This window comes from Kogia breviceps, chromosome 1, assembly GCF_026419965.1.
Source record: "Kogia breviceps isolate mKogBre1 chromosome 1, mKogBre1 haplotype 1, whole genome shotgun sequence".
In the NCBI taxonomy this organism is placed as follows: domain Eukaryota; kingdom Metazoa; phylum Chordata; class Mammalia; order Artiodactyla; family Physeteridae; genus Kogia; species Kogia breviceps.
In genome coordinates, this window is record NC_081310.1 from 181,957,047 (window position 1) to 181,966,999 (window position 9,953).

Consider the following 9,953-nt stretch of genomic DNA (forward strand, 5'->3'; position numbering starts at 1 on the left):
TCCCCCCCCACCCCCCAGCCCTGGAGGCCCTCCCTGGGATGAAATGTTTTTATAGGGGTTTTTGTTGTAACATAAACTGTTTTATAATGTGCTCCCAGGTATCCTCATCTCTGTGCACCTTGATATTTGGGGGTGGGAGAGAGGATTTGTTCACCTGCCTTCTTACTTGCCTGCACTCAGGTGGGCTTCCTCCCTCCCAGCTCCAGTTCTGGGGCCCAGGTAAGGCCTCCGTCTGCCACCAGAGGGAACACTGGGAGCAGGCTAACCGCTGAGTGTGGTCTTGTATGCAGTCACCCCAAATGTGTTCTCAGAGCCGGCTCTGAGCCAGGTTTGGCACTGGGCTATGGGGACACAAATATGAACCAAGCCCCTCGGTCCGCACCCTCAAGCCACTCACAGTCCCGTGGAGGATCCCGATGGGACGGTGATACACTCAGTGACGGGGTAAGAATGGAGGTGGAAGGATGCACGGGAGGAATCTAAACCATTTAGGGGCACAGGGCAGGGAACACTGCTCGGAGGAGGGAACCCTCCACTCAGATGTGGGGGATGAGAAGGAGTCAGCCAGGCTAGAGGGTGGCAGAGGAACGCAGACAAGTCCAGGGGTGGAAACTTGGAAGTGCAGTGCGCGGGGGGCTCCGTGGGCGGGGAGGGAAAGGCAAGTGGGAGCCACACCTCAGAGGGCTGTGCCCACCCGGGCTCCTCTCAGTTTCCCCCAAGTCTGGTCTCAAATCCTAAAGGTTTGGCCCCCAAGAAGCCAGAACAGGGGGTCTTGGTCCCTAACCCAGCTCAGAGAGGGCAGGACATAGTCTTTCAATCTGGTAGACACTTGTCCCCTTGGCCAACGTCCTCCAGGAAGAGGCAGAGATGGTCGAGGCCCTTGGGGGCTTCTCCAGAGTTTCCTTCCTACTCTTCAGCTCCCAATTCCACCAGCCCAAACCCAGGAGAGGTAGGAGTGGTTGGAACAGCTGTTTGTCCTTCCTGCCTTCCCAGCCCATGGGTAGGCAGGGAAGAAATGGACAGTGGCCTCTTCATCTTTTTTCAGCCCCCAGTGGTTGGAGACGTGAAGACGGGAGGACGGCTGGGAGGCTGGGAACCCCTGTAGGCTGCGGGGTGGGGCTTCTCTCTGAATCTGTCATTCTGAGGACACCGAGGCAGTGGAGTGGGGGGCTCTCCGAGCCTCCGCAACTGGGGACGTCCAGGGTCTGGGAGGGGGTGGGGGTGGGGTCCTCTGAGACCATCATTCCCAAACTCCCAGGGACAGGTGAGCAAATGCAACTAAAGGGAGGGTGAAGATGGCAGGTTCTGGCTCATGTCCCTGCAAGGGGATTCGAAGGGGAAGGGCCTCCGCGTTTGGACTTTGGCGCGGGGCAGGTGAGGCGCGAGCTCACTGGTGCCACCTCGCCTGCTGATGGGGCTATAGGTGGCCCCTTGGTGCTGCTGCAGACCTGGCTCTTTGGGCCTGGTGACGTCCAGTGACCACACACAGGACCTCACTCCAAGTACATGACAGCTTTATTGAACCCCAGCTGGGTGGTGCTTTCCCCTCCGTGTCAGTATCGCTGGATCGGCCACGGCCCCCCAGGCTCTCCCTGTCAATTCTCACAACCTGCTCATCTCTAGCATCAGCCCCTCCCAAGGATGGGGCGGGGAGGGGCTTCTCTTGCTAGTGATGGTGGCAGCTGTCTTGGGGGAACGGCGCTAGGGCTGGGCTGGGGCGGGTCACCTCATCTGAGGTGGAAGAGCTGGATGAGGGTGTTAGTCAAGAAGAGAAGGGTGCTGCCGCCGCCCAGGCTGCCGAGGGCTGGGGCCCCATTCCCGGGATTCTGCGTGGTGTTCTGGTTTCCCAAGACTCCGGTTTGTATCTGCAAGAGGAGAAGTGCGGCAAGCTTACGGGGGGCGTTGAATCTCATGTCTGTTGTTTAGACACAGTTCCCCCACCCCAAGACTGTAGTTCTCAGTTCTCTGCCCTAGTGGCCACAGCTTCGGCCATAAGGTCCTGTGGGGATGGTTGGCTGCTTCCTGCTTCATTACAGGCAGGGTCAGGGGCGGTTCCTGGTCCACGTCCCACAGAACCTTCCTTTCATGTCCACCAGACCACCAGCTCCTCCAGCATGTAGGAGATAGGGGAGCCTGTGGCCCCAGCCCTTGACCGTCCAGGGCCTGAGCCTCCCTGAACCTCAGTTCCTTCATCTTGTGAATGGGGAGAAGAGCCCGTCACAGTCATGGGGGTCACATGAGACAGGGCTGGTGAGAAGGCACCTGGCAAAGTGTAGGTGGATGGGGAGGGTGTGACTTCTCCCCTGATGAGGTGGCCAGATGGTGATCAAACTGTTCTCAATGCTTGATCAGGCTGCAACTAAAACTGCCCTTTGTGGAGATTAAGCTGTTTTTGATGGTGATCAAGCTGTTCTTGATGCTTGATCAAGCTGTTCTTGATCGAAAACTTGATGGTTCCCATCTCCTGTACCGACTAACATGTGAGATGCTGCCAAAGCTGCTTCTTGGAATAGCAATTGATCTCGAGACTCTACCTGTTTCCAGAGTGGGAGATTTCTATCTTAGCATTGCCGAACACGCAGGCTCCTCTCCCGGGGGGTTTCCTGCCACCTCCAGAACCGGATCAGCCTCCATCTGAACATTTCCCGGTCCCCTCCCATAGGACCATTTCCCCAGGTTCCCTGTGGGTTGATGCCATCCTCACTCAGGGCTGTCTTCCCAAGCCTCTTAATCCCCTGTTATTCCACAGCACCCCTTGGGTGCCTCCGTGTGCCTGGCACCCTGTAGGTGCTCCCCAGCCTCGGGTACAGGAGACAGTCCTGCTCAGGGGCAGCCTTCAAACAGTCTGATTCCCAACCAGAAGGACTGGAAGGCTGGGTGCCCAGGAGCCTGCATGCCCTCTCTCCCATGCCGGGCAGATCTGGGTAGTCCTGGATGGTGGTGCCGGGGGCTCTGGGGTGCTGCTCTTACCTGAATCATAATCAGGAGGCTGATGGTGCATAGGAGGAAGAGGAAGCCTTTCATCTTGGGAGTCTCTCAGTGGCCCCTTTGTAGCAGCTTTTGGAGATGAACGCAGGGCTGTCTGCAGGCCTCTTTTGGCTTGGCTGCTTTTGAACGAGAAGGAGGCGGGGAGGCGGGGTAGAGGGAAAGGAAGGAGGGCCTACAGGGTGGGGCGAGGTGCTACTGCTCTTCTACAGACCTTGGAGTGGAGCGTGCCAGGCCCTAGGTTCTACAGCCCTGGCAGATGATGGGTTCTGGAGAGGGACTGAGGCACATCCCAGGGGATGGGAGGTAGGGATCCACGAGGCACCTGTGGGGCAGCAAATAGAACCCTGGGCTTGGAGTCATGCATAGCGGGGATTGAATCTCGGTTTAATCACCCATCAACTCCGAGACCCTGGGCCAGAAACTGTACCTTTCTGAGCCTTTAACAAAAGAGCTGCCAGAGAATTAAATACAGTATAATTAAAAGGAGATTGTGGGGCAGGGGATAGGCGCTGAAGGAGAAAAGGCTGGGATGAATATAGGTTTCAGGATAAGGTTGTAGACTGTTCCACAGGTTCAGAAGGAAGGCTTGGGGAGCGTGAAAATTTGGGGTGGGGAGGAGGAGGTTTCTGTGAAAACGAAGGAGCATTATGTTAGGAACCCAGAAACCTAGCTTCTAGGTAAGCCCATTCCCCTTGGGCCTCAGGCTTCTCATTGCAATTAAGAAGACTGAAGTGGATTATTTCTGAAGTTTATTGAGACCTAGCATCTTGTGATTTGGATGAAGAAAATAACAGATTGTGTCGTGTATATCAATCTCAGATGGATAGCAGGAGGGCTAGTGGAGGGACCAGAAGTTAATGAACTGCTGGGGAAGGGGTTTGGGGTGGGGTGGCTGTGAAGTTCTAGCTACGGGTGGGGGATGAGGTGAATCACAAAGGTGCCTGGACAGTGCTCCATTCTTGATACATCCTCTCATTGTATTCTCTCAGTGGGGTTCTGCAGTAGGTTTCATAATTATCCCCATTTTCCTGATGAAGAAACTGAGGCTTGGATATTAAGTGACTTGTCCAAGGTAATAAAAGGTGGAGCCAGTTTCACGTGAAATTGAATCCAGGTACGTCTGAGGCTGCAGCCACGTACGTAACCTCTGGGGCTTTCCTAGAAGTCACCAGTTAGGTCTTGCTTCCCTGCCCCGCTCCCTCCTGGAGGACCCAGGGATTGGCTCCACAGTCCAGCTCCAGCCTCCCTTACTTTCCCTTCCTCAGTCTATTCTGTGTCTCATTTGCATGCCCGTGAAGAAAATAAACCCTCTCACTTCCCTTCTATGTTTTTGTGTCTCATGTATCAAGCCTCAGAAGAACCTGAGTGGGCCTTTAGGGCCTCCAGCCCTGGCTAAAAGGAAACAGAAAAGAACTGAAAGTCAAGGCTGGGGAGAGAAGACCAGGAAGTCGCGAGAGAGGGGTAGGAATCTCGCCCGGGGGAGGTGGGTAGGGAAGGAAGTGGGTGGAGCCCTCAACTACATGTCACTGCCCACCCCCATCAGCTCCTTCACCGAGGCCTTTCCTGACCCTCTGTGCAAGTCTCAGCTGCCTTTGGTGCACCTGTTGGTGTGGGTGATTCTGGGGGTTCATGAGAGTCTGTGAGGCAGAGATACCAAAAGGGCACTGGCCCCAGGAGACAAGAGGCCCATGTTGAAGTCCAAGATTGCTCTGCTGAAAATTGGCGCCATCATACTGGGCAGTCTTCTCCCTTCTTATAAGGAGGCAGCTAAGATGGGCTAAACCCTGGGGCCAGCCAGGATGCCCTTTCTCCGTGCTGTGGATTCTTGTGAGGATACTTAAATGCCAAGCTCATATTTGCAAAAATATTCTTAGAAACCTGAGAAATTTCTCTTCCACATCCTGGGTCTCTGCTGTCATTTGAGCTTGAGCTGCTAGTGGTGGGGGGATCTGGGTGCTGGAAGGGTTTTTAGGGTCATCAGGACTTGGGGCATGAAGGGATATCTGGAGTCTGTCAGTACCTGAGAGAAGTGGGGCTTCAAACCTTTTCCTCTCCTGCCCTCAGAGCAGTTTCATTCTGTCTTGACACCATCTGGTTAGACAGAACCCTGGTTGCAAAGCTTAAAGAGCTTAGAGAGACCCCCATTTTACGAACGGGAAAGTTGAGGGCCCAAGAAGGGCAGGTTAGTGGCAGAGCTGGAGATAGAACCTAGTCTATTTCTTGACTTCCCTGTCCTACTGTACACCTTCTCCATACCTGACTTGATGGGAAATCTCAATCCACACCCCCTACAACTCCTTCAAAGAGAGGGAGTTCCTCAGTGTTCCAAGAGCTCCTTCTGTTGGTCACTGTGCTAAAGGTTGTGTCTGCTAAGAATATGGTCTAGTAGCGTGACCCAACACCAGGTCCCTCTAGGTCTTATCACCTCTTTAACTCAGCAGAAAACAGAATATGGGGCTTCCCTGGTGGCACCGTGGTTAAGAATCCGCCTGCCAATGCAGGGGACACGGGTTCGAGCCCTGGTCTGGGAAGATCCCACATGCCGCCGAGCGACTAAGCCCGTGCGCCACAACTACTGAGCCCGCGTGGCACAGCTACTGAAGCCCATGCGCCTAGAGTCCTTGCTGGGCAAGAAAGAGAAGCCACCGCAATGAGAAGCCCATGCACCTCAACGAAGAGTAGCCCCCACTCACTGCAACTGAAGAAAGTCCAACGCAGCCAAAAATAGGTAAATAAATGAATAAAACAAAACAAAACAAAAAAACAGAATATGGCAGTTAGACTAGCTGAATGAATGGGTGAATATAATGTGATCACTCCCACCTCCAAGCCTTGCATACCTGTATTCATGCAGTCAATAAATGCTTATTATGGGGCAATAGCAGACTAAATACTAGGGAGTTACCAGTGAAGAAAAGAATTAAGGGGAACAAAGAGGTGAGCCCTTTATTTGGGGCTGCTTTTCCCCTAAAAGTATTTGCCACTTCCAGAAGAGACAGCTGAGAAACTTAGCAGAGCTTTCTACAGATTTATGGGGCTGGGGGAGAAAAACTTTAGTTCAAGACCTACTAAGAAGTGGGGGCCCTGGTAAACTCCCCCACCCTCCACTAGGCTTTGGGTTGGGACCATGAAAGGTTACACCTGAGGAGTAAGAGTAAACAGGAAACAACAGCCCAGCCCGTCATAGAAACTGAAGACAACATGATCAAAAAACAAAACAAAAAAACCCCCGAAAAAAAACAAAAAAAGAGAACAACAGATAATAGAAACAATTACACAGAAGATCCAGATAATGGAATTATCAATGAAACTTTTAAATAACAATGCTTAGTATATTCAAAGACATATAAGACAAGACCACAAGTTAGAAATTATAGAAAAGAACTAAATGGAGGGGCTTCCCTGGTGGCGCAGTGGTTGAGAATCCACCTGCCAACGCAGGGGACATGGGTTCAATCCCTGGTCTGGGAAGATCCCACATGCCATGGAGCAACTAAGCCCGTGTGCCACAACTATTGAACAACTACTGAGCCCGCGTGTCACAACTACTGAAGCCCACACACCTAGACCCCGTGCTCCACACACAACAAGAGAAGCCACCGCAATGAGAAGCCTGTGCACTGCAACGAAGAATAGCCCCCACTCGCCGCAACTAGAGAAAGCCTGCATGCAGCAACGAAGACCCAACACAGCCAAAAATAAATAAAATGAATTTATTTTTTTTAAAAAGAACCAAATGGAAATTCTAGAACTTAAAAATACAATAATAGAGGGCTTCCCTGATGGCGCAGTGGTTGAGAATCTGCCTGCTAGTGCAGGGGACATGGTTTCGAGCCCTGGTCTGGGAGGATCTCACATGCCGTGGAGCGGCTGGGCCCATGAGCCACAACTATTGAGCCTGCACATCTGGAGCCTGTGCTCCGCAACAAGAGAGGCCATGATAGTGAGAGGCCTGTGCACCGCGATGAAGAGTGGCCCCCGCTTGCCACAACTAGAGAAAGCCCTCGCACAGAAATGAAGACCCAACACAGCCAAAAATAAATAAATTAATTAATAAATTTTAAAAAATACAATAATAGAAATTAAGAACTCAGTGGATAGTTTTAACATCAGATTAGACACAAATGAAGAGAGAATTAGTGAAGTAGAAAATGATACTAAAATATTACAGCATAATATAGTTGTTAAGTATCTGCTGTGTGCCAGGTACTGCACACACTGGGGCTACAGAAGTGAAAAAAAGGACATAGTCCCTGTTATTATGGAACTGACATTTGAATGGGGGAAAACATTAAAAATTACGGTAATTTAAGATTTCAGTAAATGCTGTGAGGAAGTCAAAAGGGTGGTGTGAGAAAAGAGAAATGGGAAGAGGATATATTGTAGGTTAGTGTTCAGGGAAGACCACTCAAAGGGAATGTTTGTGCAGAACGAGAGGGACCTGGGTGAGCAAAACACCTCAGACCACTCCCCGTCCCAGTTTCACAGCATTCTTTAATGACTGTTCCCAGGGCCTTGCACAATCTCACATTGGGCAAGTGCTCAATATGTACTTGAGCTCAGTGACAGAATGGAACACAGCAAGGATGGGGAGAAAGGAAGGAGCTTGCAGCACATATTACAGTATGATCTGCCCTGCAGCTTTCATGCCCACTGAGAGAGGGCTGTGATCCAACAGCACCACAGAACATTCGAAGGGAAATCTTCATCCATTCATTTCAGACAATTTATTGACACCTACAGTGTATCAGGTAAGGTAAGATGAATGAGTAAAGATCCCTTCCCTTGAGGAGTTCATAGTCCAGGAAGGAGACACATACAGAAAAAAATCACAAAAAGGAATAAAGAATGCTATAATGGCAGCAGGCCTACTAGAATGTAGAGTGTAATTCTACTTGGGGGGAGTGGGGGTATTCATGGAGGAGGGGACATTTGAACTAGTTCTTGAAGGATGGAGGGGGATTTTCCCAGGAGGAAAAGGCAAAGGAGGATGTTCCCATTGCAAGGAGAGGCCTCAACATAAGAGAGAGCATGATAGTTTCTGGAACATTGAGAAGGGTGAAGGGAAGGACACATAATATGAAGGTCCTAAATGTCAACAGGATATAGGGAGGGCTTGACCCAAGGCGCCTGTGATGTGGGTGGAGAAGAGGGGGAAGGTGGGAGAGATAGCCAGGTTTTTATTCTGAAGGAATGCTTGGACTGAGAGGACCTCTCTCTCCATTATTATTTACCTCTCCCTCCTGAGCTGCTAGGAGTTGATAAACTCTTTAGCCCCAAAGGGGTCATAACTGATAAGGGTTTTTCAGGAAATGACCCAGAAGCAAAGTGGACTCTATTCTCAAGAACAGAGGCCTCCAGAACCCTCTAACCCTGTAACCCTCTACTTCCTCATCCCACAGGTGGGGAGTAGACCCACAAAGAGCCTCCCTCCTCCCATTCCAGGGCCTTTGCACCATTGTCAGGCAATGAGCATCCACCCCAGGATGGAATCAAGAAGAAGCCAAGTGGCCCCCACCCCAGAAGTCCAGAGGGAGTCCTGGGTGAGCTTGGAAGCTGGACACATTTTCCTCCAATGTCCTTCTAACACTTAAATCTTTTTTTTTTTTTTTTTTTTTTTGGCTGCGCTGGGCAGCACGCGGGATCTTAGTTCCCTGACCAGGGATCAAACCCGTGCCCCCTGTAGTAGAAGCGTGAAGTCTCAACCACTGGACGGCCAGGAAAGTCCCTAACACTCAAATCTTATGTAAGCCTGGAGACCTTGGAAAGATTTCCAGAACCATCTAAGATAGGAGATAGAAATATATGTCAGAAAAATAACTATTAGGCGAGCTTAGACTCTTGTTTCATTTTCATAACTTTGTTTCTGGAAAACATCTTTTTAAAAACAGTATGACGTGGGCTTCCCTGGTGCCGCAGTGGTTGGGGGTCCGCCTGCCGATGCAGGGGAGGCGGGTTCGTGCCCTGGTCCCGGAGGATACCACGTGCCGTGGAGCTGCTGGGCCCGTGAGCCATGGCTGCTGAGCCTGCGCGTCTGGAGCCTGTGCTCCGCAGTGGGAGAGGCCACAGCGGTGAGAGGCCCGCGTACCACAAAAAAAAAAACCCACAAACACAACAATATGACGTTATGAGAAATTTAATTTGCATGATAACCCTACAAGGTGGGTTCTGTTAGAATCTCTATTTTCCAGATATGGAAACCGAGGCTCAGTGGAGTAGCTGGAGCAGAAACAGCCAGCTAGTAAGTGACAGAGCCCAGCCCCGTAGACTTGTTAAGTATTGATGGCCCATAATATTTCCTCAATAAATGATGGCCGGGCTTCCCTGGTGGCGCAGTGGTTGAGAGCCCGCCTGCCAATGCAGGGGACAAGGGTTCGTGCCCAGGTCCGGGAAGATCCCACATGCCGCGGAGTGGCTGGGCCCGTGAGCCATGGCCGCTGAGCCTGCGCGTCCGGAGCCTGTGCTCCGCAACGGGAGAGGCCACAACAGTGAGAGGCCCGCATACCACAAAATAAATAAATAAATGATGGCCATCACTATTTTCCAAGTTTCTATGATGAAAATGTATACTTTTATAATAAGGCCCTGAATTCCCCCAATAAATGTTTTTTTAAAAATAATGAACTGGGGACTTCCCTGGTAGTGCAGTGGTTAAGAATCTGCCTGCCAATGCAGGGGACACAGGTTTGATCCCTGGTCTGGGAAGATCCCACATGCCGTGGAGCAACTAAGCCCGTGCGCCACAACTATTGAGCCCATGCGCCGCAACTAACGAAGTCCGCATGCTCTGGGATCCATGTGCCGCAACTACTGAGTCTGCGTGCTGCAACTGCCGAAGCCCGGGTGCCTAGATCCCGTGCTCCACAGCAAGAGAAGCCACTGCAATGAGAAGCCCACGCACTGCAACGAAGACTAGCCCCTGTTTGCCGCAACTAGAGAAAGCCCGTGCTCAGCAATGAAGACCC